Here is an 18653-nt window from a genome sequence, read left to right as displayed (position 1 = left end):
TTCTGGTGGGAAGAGGGTAGAGAAACAGCAGCCTCTTTTCTTCTGAAGCTTTTGCTGCTGAAAAACAAGTAAATATCCCTTTGAAATAATTAGGTCCTGAAGACTTTGGTTTAGGTTGGTAAACAATGCAAAGGAAGAGTTCAAAGAAACACTCCCCGCTCCTATATGCTGTGGCATGTTTTGTTCCATCATCTGATTCACGGGGTTCAACTGGAGGCCAGGAAAGCTGGATATGAATTTCTCTTGCAGTGTAGAAATATTCTCACTTTGAATTAGAACATTTTGGACCAGGGAGACTGTAGCTAGTGTGGGTTTTGCTGAGAGTTTTGTCTCTTACAATTTATCTGCAGTTATAGAACCAGTTTAAACATCTGTGTTGTATATATACAATATATATAATCCTGTCTTTGGGCTGCAGCGTCATCAATATGTGGGTGACTCATATCTCTACCTCTTGTTTTCACCCACTCATTCCTGGGAGTCTGTTGAACTCTTGAACTGCTATCTGGAGGCGGTTTGGGGATGGATGAGGGCGAACAAGCTGAGGCTTAATTGAGACAAGATAGAGATGTAGTGGGCGGGAAACCTGACTAATCTGGATGGAGGTTTGCAACTGGTCTTGGATAGGGTTGCACTTCCCCTGAAGGGCCAAGTCACAGCTTGGTCATTCCCCCTAGCTTTGGTTGGTATGCCAGCTATGACCTGCCTAGCGAGAGCAGATCTAGTCTTGGTTACTCATGAACAACTGACATCCAGGCTAGCTGCTGGAAATTCAGGTTTTATGAGGCCACTTTTGAAGATGGCTCAGAAACAATACAGGTATTTCAACAGGTTTTTGTTGCTTTCTCTTAAAGCTATGCTAAAAATGTTTTATGTGCTTAAACTGATTTTGATGGTGTGTTGCTATTGTTGCTGTTACTCTTCTTGGATGATACAGTTGTTTTAAAGGTGTGTAGTTTTTTGAACGATGTAAAGAGATCGCAAAATAGATGTATTACATATATGTTGTTGTTGTGTTCTTATGTTTTACAGAAGCCACCTTGGGAGTGCTTTGTCCTAAACGGCTACCTAAAAGTACTAGAATAAATAAATAAATATAATGTACACACTTATAAAGATACATATAATTCTTTGTCAAATATTTGTCTGCAAGCAATCAGAGACATGAACCTATGCTGGTAGTTGGAACAATAGTGGAAAAGGTTACATTTGATGCCTTTGTGAGGGTGTGTTTATTTTATAAGTAGTATCACGGTCTCTTCTGGGTGACAACTGCCATCAGCTCAGAATCTTTCTTGGTTGTAGACCAAACTGGCTTGCCATTTGCTCCATATTTCTCCAAAGGGGCCTGACTATATTGTCTGAATGAATCATTTTCCCGAGAGAAAGATTTAGCTATCAAGCTGTTAGTATTCTTGACAGGCCATTCTTGCCAGAGCTTGGTTTCTGTGTATAAAAACCTTGTCACAGAAGGTAAAAAATAATGTAAATGCAATGCTATGAAGCATGAATTACTCATAAAAAGTACCTTAACCAAAGTGGCAGAATTCAAATGAGTAAAGAGATATACACAAAATAAAACAAGATGTGTGGCAGTGTCAAATAGAAGGAAGTATGCAGTATGATAAATCCTTTAAGGACTATGTATATACAGTAATTGACACTCATCTCGATGGTGAGCGTGCATAAAGCTGTAGTGTTCAGTGCTGCGTTTTAAAAAGGCTAAGGAATAACCAAATTGAATTGGGTTCCACATGTGTTATACACTGCTATGAATGTATGTCTATTCCAGTATGCAATCCTTCAGCAAATGTTTGTTTGTTTGTTTGTTTGTTTGTCCTGGGATGTTGAACCTTACAACTTTGGAAAACTGTAATATTACACCTTCATAGTTACTTATAGTTTCTCCTTATGTCTCCAGTGTTGGCTGGGGGAAAAAAACCATATGAGCTGTACAGTGCCAAATTGGGCTTTGCTTCTGGCTGCTATAATATCTCCTGGCAAGCTCACTGACAGCTGGCACACATGAATCTCAAGTACAATGGATGCTTGGACCAATCACAACCGGAGGAATGCAAAAGCAGCTCATAGCCCGCTTCTCCAGACTCCCTGCAAATATACATTTCGACTCTTGCAAACAGGGCTACTCTATGAATGTTCTCACATGTTCACACACTATATATAAATTTATTATTTTGGAAAAACCATTTGAGGTTTTATGTGGGAACTAAAGCATTTGTCAACACCTGAAATGGGGGACGATGTGTAAGGATTTTCATGGAGGCAAGCCTGTTTCGGAACATTCTGGAAAGTTCTTAAAGGTGTAGGCTTTACAATAATGTAGTTGAGTTGTGGATGGTGGTGGATCGGTGGAAGCCAGTCACATAATAAGCAAGGCTCTTTTGAGTAATTATTTGCACTGTGCGTTCTGCTCCTGGCTTATGCATAAAAAGTGAAAGACAACATAGAATGGAGGATGGAATCTACATTTCAGGACACATTTGTCGGTCCCTTAAGACCAACTATTTAGCTGCAGCTTATTGTCAAGCAATGAAGAGTAAAACAAAACAAAACAGTACATGTGCTGAATTTTTAATAATTTTTATTTTTCATCTTATTGTATAGTATATCCAAGAACACACTTTGAGTGTTGCCTTCACTCTGCAATGTCTTCACACCCCTTTGAAACCTGAAATGGTATCCCTTAATAACATAGATATCCATCAGTGCTGAAAATATAGAAGATATCTTTGTGCTAGGTGAATAGATTGAAATGTTTCATTGGAAAAGTATATCCAGATCTGGTTCATTTTATCCAATTTGACATCCTTCCTTCATTTGTGATTTTTCTTTTAAAACAATGTATTCAGATCAAGCTGGAAAAAGCAAAATTATGTGATTCTACTGCTGAAAAGAGATTCTTTTTCTGTGGTCCATGACTCACGCGAGTGGCTGCAGCAGAGTGGCTTTTTAAGAATTTCATGGATAGCAGGCCATTCCTTTTGACCCCTTCTTCTGCTACCCTTTGTAAAGAGGGAGAATGTGGTTTCTGGTTTTCCCAACAGCTTTTGAAGAGTGGCATGCTCAGTGCCCAGAGTCCTACCAGATTTCTGCTTGAGCTGCAGTTTGATGCACTCTTACTTGTGAACAAGCCCCATTGACAGCCCAACTTGACATGATGTTAATTGTGTGAATGCAATTAACATGTGTGGCTTTTGTATGTAAATAGCACCCGCAGGACTGGGGTGGGGTGGGTTCTTTCCTCACCATAGTCCCAGTAGTGGAGATTTTCCTTGAAATGCAAATAACATCTTTCAAGATTGTGTTAGGGGGAGAAAGAGTTAAACTCCCTCTCACCATCCCCCTTTGTCCCAGGACTGCTCAGGCTTCCCTGTGGTTGTTATTTACATAACAAAAGCCATGCATGTTAATAATAATCATGCAATTAATGTCACGTCCAGTTTCTTCTGAATACTATGGATTTACCTCTGAATAAATATGCTTAGGAGTGTGCTGTACCAAAACATAATTGTGCTATGGGAAATTTTAATGTTGATTTTAATGTGATAAGCAAACAAAAGAAAGCAAAATCAGATCCTTGTTTGATGTTATGGCTATGTGTAGGTTAAGTGGCTATGATCTGCATGGATGTTGGTAATGTGTAGTGAGGGGAGACACAGGAGAGTGCCCATCTGGGGCTTTTTCAAAGCAGGAGCTGATGCTGTAATCTGCTTGAGGGTACTTGACAGATCTTCTTGCTCTGGCAAGGGAATGAGGTGATAATGAGGCATTCAGGTTAGTTTGTGACAGATTAGCATAGAGGAGTGAGTCATAGGATGAGGAACACAATCAAGCAGAGGATAGATACTATATTCTTTTTCTCTTATGCGGCTTGTATTTTTAAATGGTAGCACTTCTAAGCAAGATCGCTTGCATTTCTCATCAAAAGCTAAAGGATGAATTTCAGCTAGCTGAAAGTATTTTGTTAAAGCTCGCTGCGTTAACCCTATGTAGTCAGAAGCAAGCACTACTGAGTTCAATGGAGTTTACTTCCAGAAAACTCTGAAATGGATTTCAGTCAATGGGGAGTGTGGGTTGCATTATGGCCAACACAACTGCCTGCATTTTTTGACTTTCTTTAGGTGCATAGCTATAGAGGCTGTCTTAATAAACTCCTGCACTTCAAAATTTACCACTGCTCCGTTGATTGATGTACTTATATATTTACAAGGATTATGTCATGATTAAGACAACTGGGTGGAACCCTTCAATCACTAAAAGCCAAAAGAGAGAGAAAGAGATGTTTTGTGAGGCCTTGCGCAAAGCAAAGTTAGACATGCAAGACCTCGGGCTGATTTCTGCAACCTGTATAGGATGTCACAGTTTTGTAGGTGTGCTCATCTGGTGTGGGCTGGAGCTGCTTGTGATTACAGGCGTATAGGAAGACTTTAACAATTGGATAAGAGAGCTTTGTTTAAAAATGCAGAGAATGGAGGATTGGTTAGTGTTCTGAGGAAGAAGATGGGGGATAGGGAGTTGGGAATTAATAAACCAGAGCAGGAAGTTTTCAGCAACCAGTGGAGGGTTGGAATGCCACAATTCTAACTTTATATACGTCTGGAATAAAGAAGAGAACTTTGTACATTTTGAATTAAAAGTTATGATTTGATCATGTGGTCTAAAGCAGGGGTCAGCAAACTTTTTCAGCAGGGGGCCTTTCCACTGTCCCTCAGACCTTGTGGGGAACTGGACTATATTTTTTTTGGGGTGGGGGAATGAACAAATTCCTATGCCCCACAAATAACCCAGAGATTCATTTTAAATAAAAGGATACATTCTACTCATGTAAAAACACGCTGATTCCTGGACCATCCGTGGGCCAGATTTAGAAGGCGATTGGGCTGGATCCAGCCCCTGGGCCTTAGTTTGCCTACCCATGCTCTAAAACAGGCAGCAAACTTTTTCAGCAGGGGACCAGTCCACTGTCTCTCAGACCTTTTGGGTGCCCAGACTATATTTTGAAAAAAATAATAAATGAATTCCTATGCCCCACAAATAACCCAGAGATGCATTTTAAATAAAAGGGCACATTCTAGTCATGTAAAAACATGCTGATTCCTGGACCATCTGCAGGCCGGATTTAGAAGGTGATTGGGCCAGATCCGGCCCCCTGGCCTTAGTTTGTCTATCGATGCACTGAAGTGTTTTGGCTTTCTTTTTTCCTGACAGTTGGATTTCTCAGAAGGACAGGGAGATTTTCTCCAAACATGTTGTGAAGAAAAACCACTGGCCTCAGCTGTGATTGGTGGATTGGCACCTGATTCAGCAGAGCATCAGAAGATCTCTCTGGCTGCACTCCCAGCACCGGTAAGCACAATTTTTGATTGCTGCTCTTATTGTTGTGGCATTTTGGATGTGCAGTTTAAGGAATTTTGGTCTACACTTTACCTTGGCTTCTAAATTGATTTTTATCTGTTTACATTTTAAGTTATGTCACTTTGAGACTTTTCTTTTGTCCAAAGCTGCTAACAAATGCAACTACTAGTAACAGTAATAATAACATTGTGCTTTTTGGTGTCAAGTCGGGATGTTGGGGCTGAGTATTCTTGATACCCACTGTCAATAATCAAAAGATAGTTTCAAACTTTGGTTCTGAGAACTGCTAAGTTTGAAATATGGCATGCATACACCAACTCTTCTTACCTGGACTTTGACTATTGGATCTCTTTTATAGTATGTCCACTATTGCTAAATCAATATTAGAAACATTTGGAATATCTCTTCCTAAGTTGTGCCCTGTTACTTTTAAACTGAGCTCTGATTCCCTTCAGTGGTGTGAATACATCTGACTACCGGTTTTATGTTGCAATTCTAGGGTAAAGTAATAGCTTGCTTGATTTTATCTGTGCTTCCTGTTTTTATGTTGCAATTTTACTGCAATCTAATTCTATCTCTGATGTTTTAATTCTCCAGACTCTCAGTTCTGGCTTGTAAAAAGTCCTTAGTGAGTATTTATTCCTTTCATAAAATACATGATTAAAGCAATAAGAAGATTTAATGCAAACACCTTTAGATTACTTGTTTCCCTATCCTTTGTGCTTTAGAATCACAGTTTCATTCAGTTCTCATATAGTAATATGGTTTACTCTATATCTATACCTATCTACATCCCCCACAACCCTGTAAAATAACTGATAAATCCAGAAAAAGAGAAGGAGTATGTTGAATTAATTAAAACCTCTCAAATTATTGGGAAGGATTTACTGAATATAAGGAACTAACTAATAAAGGCAGAATAAGTTGACTGTAAAGTCTGCTATACACAAAACCTCTGATTTGAGAGTTGTATAGTAATCATAGTCGTTATGTAAACTTTATTTTAAAATTGGTATTTGGGACTGAAATCCTATACATACTTCACTGGGAATTCAAGAGAAATTATTTCTGATTAGATATGCAGAGGACTGATCTGCAAGTGTAGTTGGTTTTTTTACTGCTACACTATTATTTTTATACTCCTCTAGTTTGCATGAAGGGGACGCGGGTGGCGCTGTGGGTTAAACCACAGAGCCTAGGACTTGCCAATCAGAAGGTTGGCGGTTCGAATCCTCGCCATGGGGTGAGCTCCCGTTGCTCGGTCCCTGCTCCTGCCAACCTAGCAGTTCAAAAGCACATCAAAGTGCAAGTAGATAAATAGGTACCACTCCGGCGGGAAGGTAAACGGCGTTTCCGTGCGCTGCTCTGGTTCACCAGAAGCGGCTTAGTCATGCTGGCCACATGACCCGGAAGCTGCGGACAAACGCCGGCTCCCTTGGCCAATAAAGCGAGATGAGCGCTGCAACCCCAGAGTCGGTCACGACTGGCCCTAATGGTCAGGGGTCCCTTTACCTTTACCTAGTTTGCATGTAAAAGTCATGACTGCGTTACTCCTCCTTTTGTCTTTCTGCTGCTATGATGCTACCCAAAGCCAAGCCATGATTCAGCTTAGCCTCATATCCAAATATGGTCTCATAGTTTGTCTCACTCCTGACAAACCACGAGCTGTAGCCAATATTTATTATTGGGTGGTTTGTTTCCCCCAGACAAAGAGCTCAGGTTTGGAAGTAACACTAAGACAGACCATGGTTTAGCTCTGTATAGCAGAGTTGCAGCAGGACCTTAAGAGTGAAGCCGCCAAGATTTTACTTAGCCATCACTTCCCTTAGAATGGGTCATTGTGTCTATTTGTTTATAATCTGGCAGACAGGGCCTGCATTTCATAGTTCTTGTACCAAGACTAGAAAATTGACAGGAGCTTTATAAACCCTAAAGTACTACACCAGTGAAATTCTTAGGTTTACTTGTACTGCTTCAAACATATTTCATTGGTTTAGTAAGCTTCAGCCAGAGTGGTGTCTGCGCAAGGGTCTGGGAAAGTTTCATTTCTGCCTGCCTTGCTGAAGTGAATCTCCAGACATTTGGAACTTTTTCCATTCTTAGTTCCTCATTGTGTTGGCAGGAGGCCATGAGCAACTTCTGAAATGTTTGATTAAGATTCAAGCAGGACTGAGAGAGGTCCACAAAGCCATCATCAGCAGGGGGTCATGTTTTATGGGAGTAAGGTTCTAACTAGCAACTTTTACTTGACTTCAGAATACATCATAATGCCATCCTTGAACCTAAATACACATACGTGCTGAACCTAAATACACATACGTGCAGTGCCTTAAATTGTCCCTGATGGACAATTTGTGGAAGTTCATCAAATACAGTGGTACCTTGGTTTTCGAATGTAATCTGTTCCAGAAGACCATTTGAGTTCTGAAACGTTTCAAAACCGAAAACTCAATTGGCGACAGCTAGGCCTCAGGATCTTGCACTCAGCAGAAGCTGCATGGCATGTTTGACTTCCTAGGCGTGTTTGAAAACCGAAGCATTTATTTCTGGGTTTATGGCATTGGAAAACTGAAATGTTCATCAACAGAGATGTTTGAAAACCGAGGTACCACTGTACTTTGCTCCCCTTTGCAATTTGTCACTGTAACTATCTGGTGCTCAATGCTCAAAATATATCAGATATTTTGCATCCTATTCCATTACTTCCCAGTGCTCCAACATTAAATTATGTCATCCTGTTGACTTCTAAGCACTAGACCTATTGCTATGTAATGATCTGTTCTGCCTGCCAGCAGTTTGCATATGACAATGCCATTCCTTTGGGTGCAACATCATGTGAAAAATGGTGCCATCAGTGATAAGAGTGGGATGATAAACAAGGTTTTCTTTTAAAAAAATCAAATACTGCAATACTTGTCAGGTTGCATTCTACTATAACAAAAACAGGCCTTAGCAAAATAGATTCCAGTGCGTTTGGGGCCACTGGGGTGGCACATAACACTTACATTGGATATATTCTCTTATTGCTGCTGCTTGCTTGCATATCTGGGCCAGAAAGAAAGTGAGCTGGCTGTCTTTACAAGAACAAATGTGTGATGGGAGACTTCTTTTCCTACATGGACTGATCTGTGGAGGAGGGCTTTCACTTACTGGTCAACTCCTTTTTTGTATAAGAGTCTTTCTCTCTCCCCCCCCCCACATTGCAATTGTTACTAGGTGGGATGGTCATCTTGCTGTTCCCCGGTCTGCTTAGCTGGGTGAGTGAGTTTATGAATCTTACTCTCCTAGGCCTTTTCCACCAGCCCAGACTTAGAAAGAGGGAAGCTTTGGATTTATGTTTTCCAAGCCCCAATCCTTACAGAACCTTGTGAGCTATGATTAGAATTTTAAAAAGTAGCTTAGCTGTGCTGTCTTTGCACACAAGGGTAGGTTTTAGTGTGGGATTCCAGATAATTGCCTTTTAAAACCACTGAAGCCAAATGTCAAGATATATTAAAAAATTATTAGGTGGAAATAGGAAGGCAACTCTCTCAACACACAAGCATATGTATATGCACACAAGCTTACAAATAAAAACAATGGAGTCAGACTGGCTAGTTACATAATATATAACATGCATATGTACCATACATACATATGTTTCAGCATATGCAAAGCTCCTTGCAGAAGAGATAGTTTAAGAGAGATCAGATGAATGCAGGGAAATAAAGACTTGAGGGTGACGTCTTACTTACTGATGAGAAAGCCACTCCCGACATAAGAAGGGGGAGGGGTTGCGGGCTCATGCCCCCATCTACACTTTCGCGGGGCTGGCTGCAGCCCCGCGGGACTCAGGGATTCCCGGGCTCATTATTATTCATCACTCACGCGCCAGCCAATCGGCTGGCGGTGAGGGCTGGCTTACTAGGGGGCATTTAAGGTCGGGGCAGCCCTGGCTCGATGATGTCACTTTGGTCAACCAGATCACCATTGTAGACTTTACTTCTGACTCTGAACTTTCCTTGCCTGGCTGTGTTAGACCAACCAAACCATTGTATAGAAAGGTTTAACTTGAAGATGCATATTCCAAAACAATACAGTGGATAACTGTCTATTCAAGGTTAAATGTAAGGAATAAAATATCAGACACTCTAGTTGTGCTGTGGAGCTGTGTAGAAATATTGGAGTTCATCATATGGACCTGATATTACTGATGAAATGCTACTAGCTAATGTGAACTTTAGGCTAGTTTATGTGACATCCTTGTCTTCCTAGTAAATCCCATCAATGTTTTTGCAATGTCACACATGATGTCTCTGAAAACTGTCCAAAAGAATAGAATACCACCTTTTAAACCCAACTCTGAATTCCAAATTGCAAGCCTAAGACTGGTGACTCATTCATGCATGCGTTTATTCTCTCTCTCTTTTTCCAGTAAATGTACGGTAATAAGCTAAGCTGGTAGAGTGTCACAGCTGGATGCATAGACTTTGTTCTATAGTGAAGAGCCATTCCCGGGTGCAGAGAACCATGTTGTACTTGGAAGATTCTAAATAAAGGCCGTATGTGGAAAGAGCACAAGTGTGTTGGGTGGGGAACAGTTGTAACATGTGACAGTCTAGATTCTTGGTGGTTGTAAGTCACTTGACAAGTTTGTACAGCAACACGGAGAGGTCAGGAATAATTTAATTAATCACTGCACCTGGAAATCTGCAACATGACTTTTTGGCCTGGTCTTAATGCTATAATGAATGAAAAGCTGATTACCTATGACATTTCCCCTGAAAGGAAGTGTTGAAAACATATGGTATTTTGACTTTCAAGGTTTTAAGTTAATGTTGACTCAAAATGTCATCTGCAGGGCACATTATCAGCATTTGATTTAACATCAATATGAAATCTGGAAGGTGGCAATCTGATAAGATCTAGAACTATGTTGAAAATGTAAGTGTCCGTAAAAAACATGTCACCAGCAGAATCTAGTATGGGCTGAAGTCACTAGAATATGATTTACTGTTGCATCATAAAGGTTCTAGACACATAAAACATAAAACATAGCTAAAACATAAAACATAGCTACATTATACCATTTAAAAACATACAAAAACCCTATCAGTCATTAATATACACACACAAAACCAACTCCCATAACAGCAATACCATACTCATAGTGTTGCAGGCCTTGGTAACCTCTTGACTGGACTCGTGTAATGCACTTGATGTTGGCTCGGAATTTGCAGCTAGTACAGAATGCTGCATTTTGGCTGTGTTTTTAGATAGCATTTTCACAATGTAATTGTTCTTATTGTTACTTCTTATTGTGAACCACCCTGGGATATATTGATGTCAAGGGCTGTATACAAAACTCTTAAACAAGTAAACATAACAAAATAAAGTGGCAAGTTACACACATCTTTCCTCTGTGTTGCATTTCTAGATAGAAATAGACATATTCTTCAAATTGTTCTTGTTCAGAGGGCTCAACACCCTAAAATAAACAAAAGGGTTAATATCAGTAAAAGTATTGCCTAATATCAACCAGCTACTCTGAAGCATGACATTCATAATATTTGGCATTCATAATATTTGTATAAGAGAGCTTAAGAATTAATTGCATGTAGATGGCAAACATGTGTCATAGCTAAATGAAAGTATACATATAGTACTAACTTATATGTAATCATCTGTAACTTACTGGATCTATTTAGGATCACACTTGAGATAAGATGCGATAATGAAAAGTGGCTGGCATTAATGCTACTCAGTTTTCATCTTTGAGCTGCTCACATGAGTATACTGAATGGAATTCTGATCAGTTCACAGAAAACTTAAAATTCTCCCCCTCCAATCAAAATAGTTTATCAACAAGATACCCATTCCTTCAATACTATTCCAGAAATCTGTAAAGTTCCAAGATCAAATTAATTAAATAGGTTGTTCCTGGAATTTTAAGTAAGCTAAAAGTGCATAGGGAGAAAATGAAAACCAGCTTGTATTTATAGAAATAAAACCCATTTTTCCTACAGATTAATTGTGGCATCTACAAATGCAGCTACATGAGTTTTTGGCACTGTTCTACGATAAACTGGTTTGATCATGGTTTCGCTGTCTCAAAGGATATCTCTAAGATCAAGGATTTTTTTTAAAAAAACTGATGGTATAGACAAATACATAGAAATACATAAAAAATAACAAGGGAGATAAAACTGGTTTTTATTAAAGAATAAAAGATCAAGGCAGTTATACCCCAAAGGTCCACATTTCACCACGAAGGGGCATTTTTTAAAGCAGACTTTCAAACTACATATCAAATCAGAGGGGGAGCTGGATTGTGCTTACTGTCCCCACCTTCAAACACCATTTGTTGAGATGGGTAGATTAGCATTATTTGAACTACAGTGGTACCTTGGGTTAAGTACTTAATTCGTTCCGGAGGTCTGTTCTTAACCTGAAACTGTTCTTAACCTGAAGCACCACTTTAGCTAATGGGGCCTCCTGCTGCCACCGCGCCACTGCCATACGATTTCTGTTCTCATCCTGAAGCAAAGTTCTTAACCTGAGGTACTATTTCTGGGTTAGTGGAGTCTGTAACCTGAAGTGTCTGTAACCTGAAGCGTAGGTAACCCGAGGTACCAGTCTAAATAGATATATGGAAGCATTTCATTTAACTTGAGCCTGGAAAGCAAAATTTGCTTGAAAGCACCACTAGGCCATATCCTTCTTAGCACTTTATTACCCAGCCTTGCTTGTTAAATATTTCTCATCTCCAGTCATAATAATCCCTGAAGTAAAACGGGCAACTACAGCCTGGGTTGGAGAAAGGTGAAAAAATTGTTTACTACAATGCACATAAACATAACAATGGACCACACAATATTCATGCATAACAAAGAGCCAGCAACCAGAAAAATTAGTTGTATAATAAACCGGTTATTTAATAAAATGTAATACATTACGAATACTACTGCAGTTTCTTTCCAGCCCTGCTTTTGTTTGAAGCACAGAACTTAATTTTTAACGCAGGCTTACTGCTTTTCAAGGATTCAAACATTGGCAACCTTGGAGCATTTTGTTTTGCTACAGCACAATTCCTGTGCAGTATATTATTTCAGTGCCTGAATGATGAGCAGCAGTTTATTGCCACTTGGGTTAATTAAAGAAGTACAGTTTGATGCCCTCTTGCTAGCATCTCATGACAGTTGTCAAGACGGCATAATCTAAAGGCTTCGTACTCATCTTTAGGCAATGAATTATTGTCTGCTTGACAGCTTTTTAATTCCTTATGCCAATAACTGCTGTCTAGCAACTTAAGGGAATTGGATCATTGTTCAGCTGTAAATATTATATGCAATCAGGAATTTTGCCTGTTGGACAAAAGAATTCAAAATCCCTCTCCCTTCGTTTCTCACTAATGGCTGTTATCTAGGTGATGAGCCACTTCCAGCTAATAAAATGTTCAATCTCCTCATTAGGTTCACACCATGGGACAAGAGGAAACAATGTTGTGTTCAGAAATGACATGGGAAAGGCATATTTTATATGAATGACACCCATTAAAGAATGAGATTTCCTATTGCAGTTCTGTTACATTCAGGGTCAAACTGCACATTGCATTCTTCGTCTGTTTACCCTTGAGTGCAAGATTTTCATTCACAAATGATGAGGGTGTGAAGGAGGTACTAAGTTGGATCATGACCATGTCATGGAGGGTGGGAGAGTCCACATCTTTGACCCCTACTGTGATCCCAATCTTGATTGAAGGCCCTGCAGCTGGTATTAGCATGGTGGGAGGGAGGTGAAGCTCACATTTGCTCCAGTGACCAGAACCCTAAAGAAGGGGTATTGCTGAAATTGATTGAGATAGCAGACACCATTAGTTCATACTGAATTAGCCCATAATTCCCCACAATGTAATGAGGCAACCTGTGGTTTCCTAAATCAACAATGTCCTCCTTTTCCCTTTCAGAGTTTTCCCTTCCAACAATACTGTAGAGATCACTGGCTGGGAACCTGCAACCCTCCATATCTTGCAGACTTCCAAGTCTCATCAGGGCCAATGGTCAGGAATGATGGGAGATGTGGTCCAGCAGATCTGGAGGGCCATAGGTTTCCCACTCCTGAGTTGGCATCCATCTGTCTCGGGAAACAATGGAGGAGTGCGCCTTTGGGGATGGAGTCAAACTGTTGGAAGGTTGCAGTACTGGCTGTGGCTATAGAGACCAATAGGGGAGAGACATGTTTTGTGGCAGCTGAAGCCAACAAAGGCAGCCAATTGTGCTGCTGTAGATGCACCATGGCATTTTTTCTATTGGTGCTCCTCCCAGCGGTTATTCCTCCTCTGGTCACTGCTATGGATGCTCAACCTGACTTTCTATCTCCAGGCACTGCAGTCATCTGCAAGGGACTCCCATCTCTGGTGTAGATCTAAAATAGGGAGATCTGTAGGTACAATTCTAACCCATGAAATACCACTGTTTCTGCTGCATCATGTACTATTTTATTTGAGTCAGCAGTGCGCTTTGTTGCCAGGACCTGTGCTTTATATATATTTTTCATTCTAACTGTAAAAATGTAGCATGTATGTTATGAATATTATTGTTGGCAAAACCTGTTGACACTTGTTTGTCAAATGCACTACTGATGCTTGAAGTAATGTTGAAGTTGTTTGCACTTCCTCTCTGGATTGTTCAGATAACACTATTGCTACTCTTTCCCCCTTAACAAAGATGCTAAGTCATTTGGCAGGAATTGTGCCTTGGTATAGTACACTGTTTGGATGGATTTTCTCAAGGTTGGACACTTGAACTAAAAATAGACAGTAGCATCTGTAATGACACACACTATGATAGCTGTTTCAGGTCGCTTACTGTAATAATCACTGTATCATGTTATGATAAATTATTAGCATATTTTTAAAATGCTGTTGAAGTGTTCACAGCCGGCTGATATCATATCCCACTAGATAATTGTTTGTTTTAGAGGGAACACATTAATTTGTGTAGTTTTCTTAGCTGCTACAAAGGGTCTTTTCTTTACTACATTATACCAACTTCTACAATCCAGATCAATAACTCTTCCTTTAGCATAGGAGTAATTCGTTTTCTTGTTGAAAGGAGAAATTATGTATATACAGTACCTACTCCTTAAGTAAGACTTGATCCACAATTTGCTGCTTATTTTAGTTAAGTATGTGCTGCTTTTGTTTAAGCCAGTCAACACCACTACATTAAAGTAACATGATCATCTTTGAAGGTCAAGAAAAACTTTTATTGGTGGACTTCTGTTTTAAAATGTAAATCTGTGAATCAGTACAGCAAATTTCCATCAGCCGACGGGATAAACTGCAGTGCATTAGTTGCTTATCAGGTGTACAGTTGACCTATGGACTCTGCTCTTTGACTGGAACCATCAATGGTATCGTGAAGATGGTATCTTCTCAGATGGCTCCAAGGTTTTGTCACCTTGTTTCAGGGTCTGGCAGGATATTGGTGAGTGTGCACCAGGGGAAGGGGGGTGGAATCTGCCTGGGGAGAGGGGGGCAATGGTTTGTGGGTTCATAACATAAAGAAAAATATAATACAAAGTGGATCATTCTTTTATTTTTTTATGTGTCAAAGACTTTATTAGGTTTCAAGGAATGTGATACATCATGACGTAAACAGCTACATAACTCAGCCCTGTATCCAGAAATCATAAATGGAGAGCTCAGCAAAGTTTTGAAGCCAAATCAGAGCAACTGGTAGCCAACCAACTTGTATTGGGCTCCACAGGAGGGGCAGCGCTGGGGATTTTCCTTGTGCAGCCAGAACCAGATCACAGTGCTGTTGTCCTCTTCACAGATGCAGCCCACAAGCCTCTTGTCTGTAATTGAAGGGACTATGCTGGGTTCCTTTGTCCCAGCATATTGTTTGGGTGGTAGCATGTTGTAAGGATCCAGCCCCTTCTCTAAAGCTTTCATGGTTTTCCTCTCCATTCCTGTAGCCTGTTCTTCATCACTGGGGATACTTCCGGCCCCCATGAAGTGGGCAGCCCCGTCAGGTGCAGCGGCCCCCGGCCCAGGGAACTCCAGCCCACGCTGAGGCCTTGCAGGGCCCCGCACACCTGCAGTAACCTTGATGCCATGGCAACCCTCCGTGGATCATTCTTTAAACAAGAAAGGGAGTCTTCAAGAGTGTTGGTCATAATGATCCACAACTTCTTTTAGCCCCTCACAGAAAAACATCAGAACTCCTTTATTTATAACACCATCGTATTTCTAGGGTTTCTGAATCTTGTAATATTTGGCAAAGCAGCATCATTGATCGAAGCAAGTAGCATTACTCTAAACTGCTTGCTGGCCCAGGAAAATGCAGATTCAGAAGTCTGCCATCCACTCTCAATAGGATCCTTTTAAATCTCCCTGAGTTCACTCTAAGCCTCTTGTTGACTAGCTGGATGTGTGGGTGTCTGTGTACACTAAAATAAATAAATACGTTTAGCATTCTGGGAGAAGGGCAAGGCCCCCTCCCCCAACATCCATGTTTGTGATGGTGATCATAGAATACTGTAATAGAATCACAGAATTGTAGAGTTGGAAAGGACCCCGAGAGACATCAGGTCAAATTGTGCTGCAATGCATGGTTCTCAACTAATGAAACTGTGGTTTTTATTTTGCTGATAGCTGCTATATTTTTAGACCAGGGGTTTAACTGCTGAAAGCTGCCTCATATAATACATTTGTATTGGAAATGTGAGGTATACATTTTTATAAAGGTAAAAGGTAAAGGGACCCCTGACCATTAGGTCCAGTCATGGCCGACTCTGGGGTTGTGGCGCTCATCTCGTTTTATTGGCTGAGGGAGCCGGCGTACAGCTTCCAGGTCATGTCCACCACGACTAAGCCGCTTCTGGCAAACCAGAGCAGCGCACGGAAACGCCATTTACCTTCCTGCTGGAGCGGTACCTGTTTATCTACTTGCACTTTGACATGCTTTCAAAGTGCTAGATTGGCAAGAGCAGGGACTGAGCAATGGGAGCTCACTCCGTCGCGGGGATTCGAACCGCCGACCTTCTGATCGGCAAGTCCTAGGCTCTGTGGTTTAATCCACAGCGCCACCTGCGTCCCTATACATTTTTATACAGATTAATAAATATCAGGACCAGAGCTGGCACCTGGGTTTCCTTGCAACACATTGTTCTACCATTAGATTATTTCTTTCCTGGTGAGCATCAATGCTGATGCAACTTATAATTAGTTAGTTGTACTTAACTGGCAGAAAACCACCTGCACATTCTTAAAGGCCATCTTTTTAAATATTACTTCTCACAACTGAATCCAGGCAATAAAAAGAGGCCCTGGAAAAGAGTCAAATTTCACAGAAAGCCTTTAATGTGCCCAAGTTCTTCACTTCTTTGGTACTACTAGTCATGTCTTGACCGCATCAGAAATCAGGGCGTTGACACCAGCTTTTTAATTTTTAAGCTAAATCAAGTTGTGCATATCAATCCGTTCTTAATGCTCTCCTAGCTCTGTGTGGAGGGCAGGATCTGTGAATAAATTATGCCTTCTTGAGAACACTTTGAGAATTATTAACAAAAAGCAAATCCCTTCTTTCTCACAACTTTGCTACGTATTTTCACCTCCTCCCTGCATACTTTATGTCCTATACTTTATGGATCATCTTCAGTTCTCCAAGCTTTTCCTTGTGCTTCTGTGTGTCCACACACACCAGGCTCTGCTTTCTGTAACACTAAAAGAATTCTATATGTGTGCCAGCATGTTTTAAGAATTGCAATTGCAATGAACATTTCATGTTAGGTGATACGCTTGAATCCTAACATTCAAGACTTTCCATGCTAAGCGAGCTTGATGTTTTGAAGAACAGTTGAAGGCTATGCCTTTTTTTCCTTTTACATTTTCTCCCGACACAAAGCCTGCCTTTTGTGGCAGAAGCGATCTTGCTGCTGCTTGGCTCCAGTCCAAACCAGTGTTTTCCTCTTTTTATCCAAAGCTGGAAAGTGTTCTGGGTCTGGAGACATGCTAAATATCTCTTATTATTAAATGCTCACACTTCAGAGCTGTTGCTATCCTCGGGTGAAAGGGAAGCCAAGATCTAGATGCTATTAACTGGTATTGGTGGTGATTTGGGGTGGGAGAAAGAGAATAAACCTATGCATCAGTGTCATGTGAGTTAATACCTTTTTAAAAGCTCGTGAGATGCTGTGGTGGAATTAAATGCTTAACAGTAATTCAAAAACAGCTTACAGAAATACAAGAATGTGGATCAGTGAGTGTGGGTGAAATTATGCTCCTGGTGTATATGTGTGACACATGAGAGCACTTACCTGGAAATTTATTACCCAGCTCTGAGCAAACAAAGCATGACCTACATTTGACTAAAGTCAGCTGTCGCCTGTTAATCCTATGGGCTTCTTTTTATTAATGTCACAATTGCTAATGTGGTATAACATTGTCATTACTGAAGAACACAGCGGGATAAGCTGCAGCTGTTATTTCTCTTTCGATATCCACTAACTCATTAGCATCTGAATTTTGGGAAATACAATTAGTGGAGATTATGGAAGGCCGTTCACCTCCCTTTCTCTTTATATAAATGAATTTTCCCCTTAAATCTTGACAGTCTTCCATGTTCCATGTTCACTGAAATTTGACTTAAAATGAAACTTAAGAGTAGTATCTCTTAGGAAGAATAATGAAGCGTAAATATTACTACATTGTGGGGTTGATTATCCTCACCCCCAAGGCTATAAAGCGTCCTCTAATGTTCATACAGAATGAGTGGAGGAAGTGTTATCAGTCTGACTTCTGAGGTATCCATTAACTATTGAATTTTAATTAAGAAATTATATTTCTATCAAATCATTATTTTTTGGGGGGGGAACCCATGCATTTCATACATTTTTTCAATGTCTACGGGAGGATATGGGAGAAAACAAGGGGTAAGAGCCATTTTCCCCAGCTCACTTGACCTGGTGGAAGGTGGAGGTACGTGTGACACTTTTCCTTTGACATTAGTTATTTTTTTCTGAAAACACCTTCCTTAATTATTTAAATAAATTATAAAATAAGTGTTGAAGGTTTCTGAAGGAAAGCGAAAACATTCTAATAAAGCCATGATATTCTGGATAACAAAAGGATATTATGGATAAAGAGAAGAATACGTGTGAGCGTGATACTTAAAATTTAATTTACCTTTTGACCCCAGAACATACTTACTTGAAAGGTGCTATAAGCAGAGAAAGAAGAACGACTTTTATTAAGAAAGGTTGCTGCTGTCATAGTTTCTAACTATTGGAAG

General features: G+C 40.3%; 1 protein-coding gene and 1 pseudogene across 2 annotated transcripts in view; one reads left to right on the top strand and one right to left on the bottom strand.

Moving 5' to 3' along the window:
• The window catches only part of ZNF385D (zinc finger protein 385D), a 551565-nt gene that overhangs the window by 19063 nt on the left and 513849 nt on the right, over window positions 1–18653 (top strand). For both annotated transcript variants that reach the window (XM_053409980.1, XM_053409979.1), the window contains one exon: window positions 5230–5367. The gene's annotated coding sequence lies outside the window, so the exon portion shown is untranslated. The remainder of the gene's footprint in view (window positions 1–5229; window positions 5368–18653) is intronic.
• LOC128424129 (cytochrome c oxidase subunit 5B, mitochondrial-like) lies at window positions 14983–15481 on the bottom strand (annotated as a pseudogene).

The sequence above is a fragment of the Podarcis raffonei genome, chromosome 12 (assembly GCF_027172205.1).
Source record: "Podarcis raffonei isolate rPodRaf1 chromosome 12, rPodRaf1.pri, whole genome shotgun sequence".
In the NCBI taxonomy this organism is placed as follows: domain Eukaryota; kingdom Metazoa; phylum Chordata; class Lepidosauria; order Squamata; family Lacertidae; genus Podarcis; species Podarcis raffonei.
This window is presented reverse-complemented; position numbering and strand designations above follow the sequence as displayed.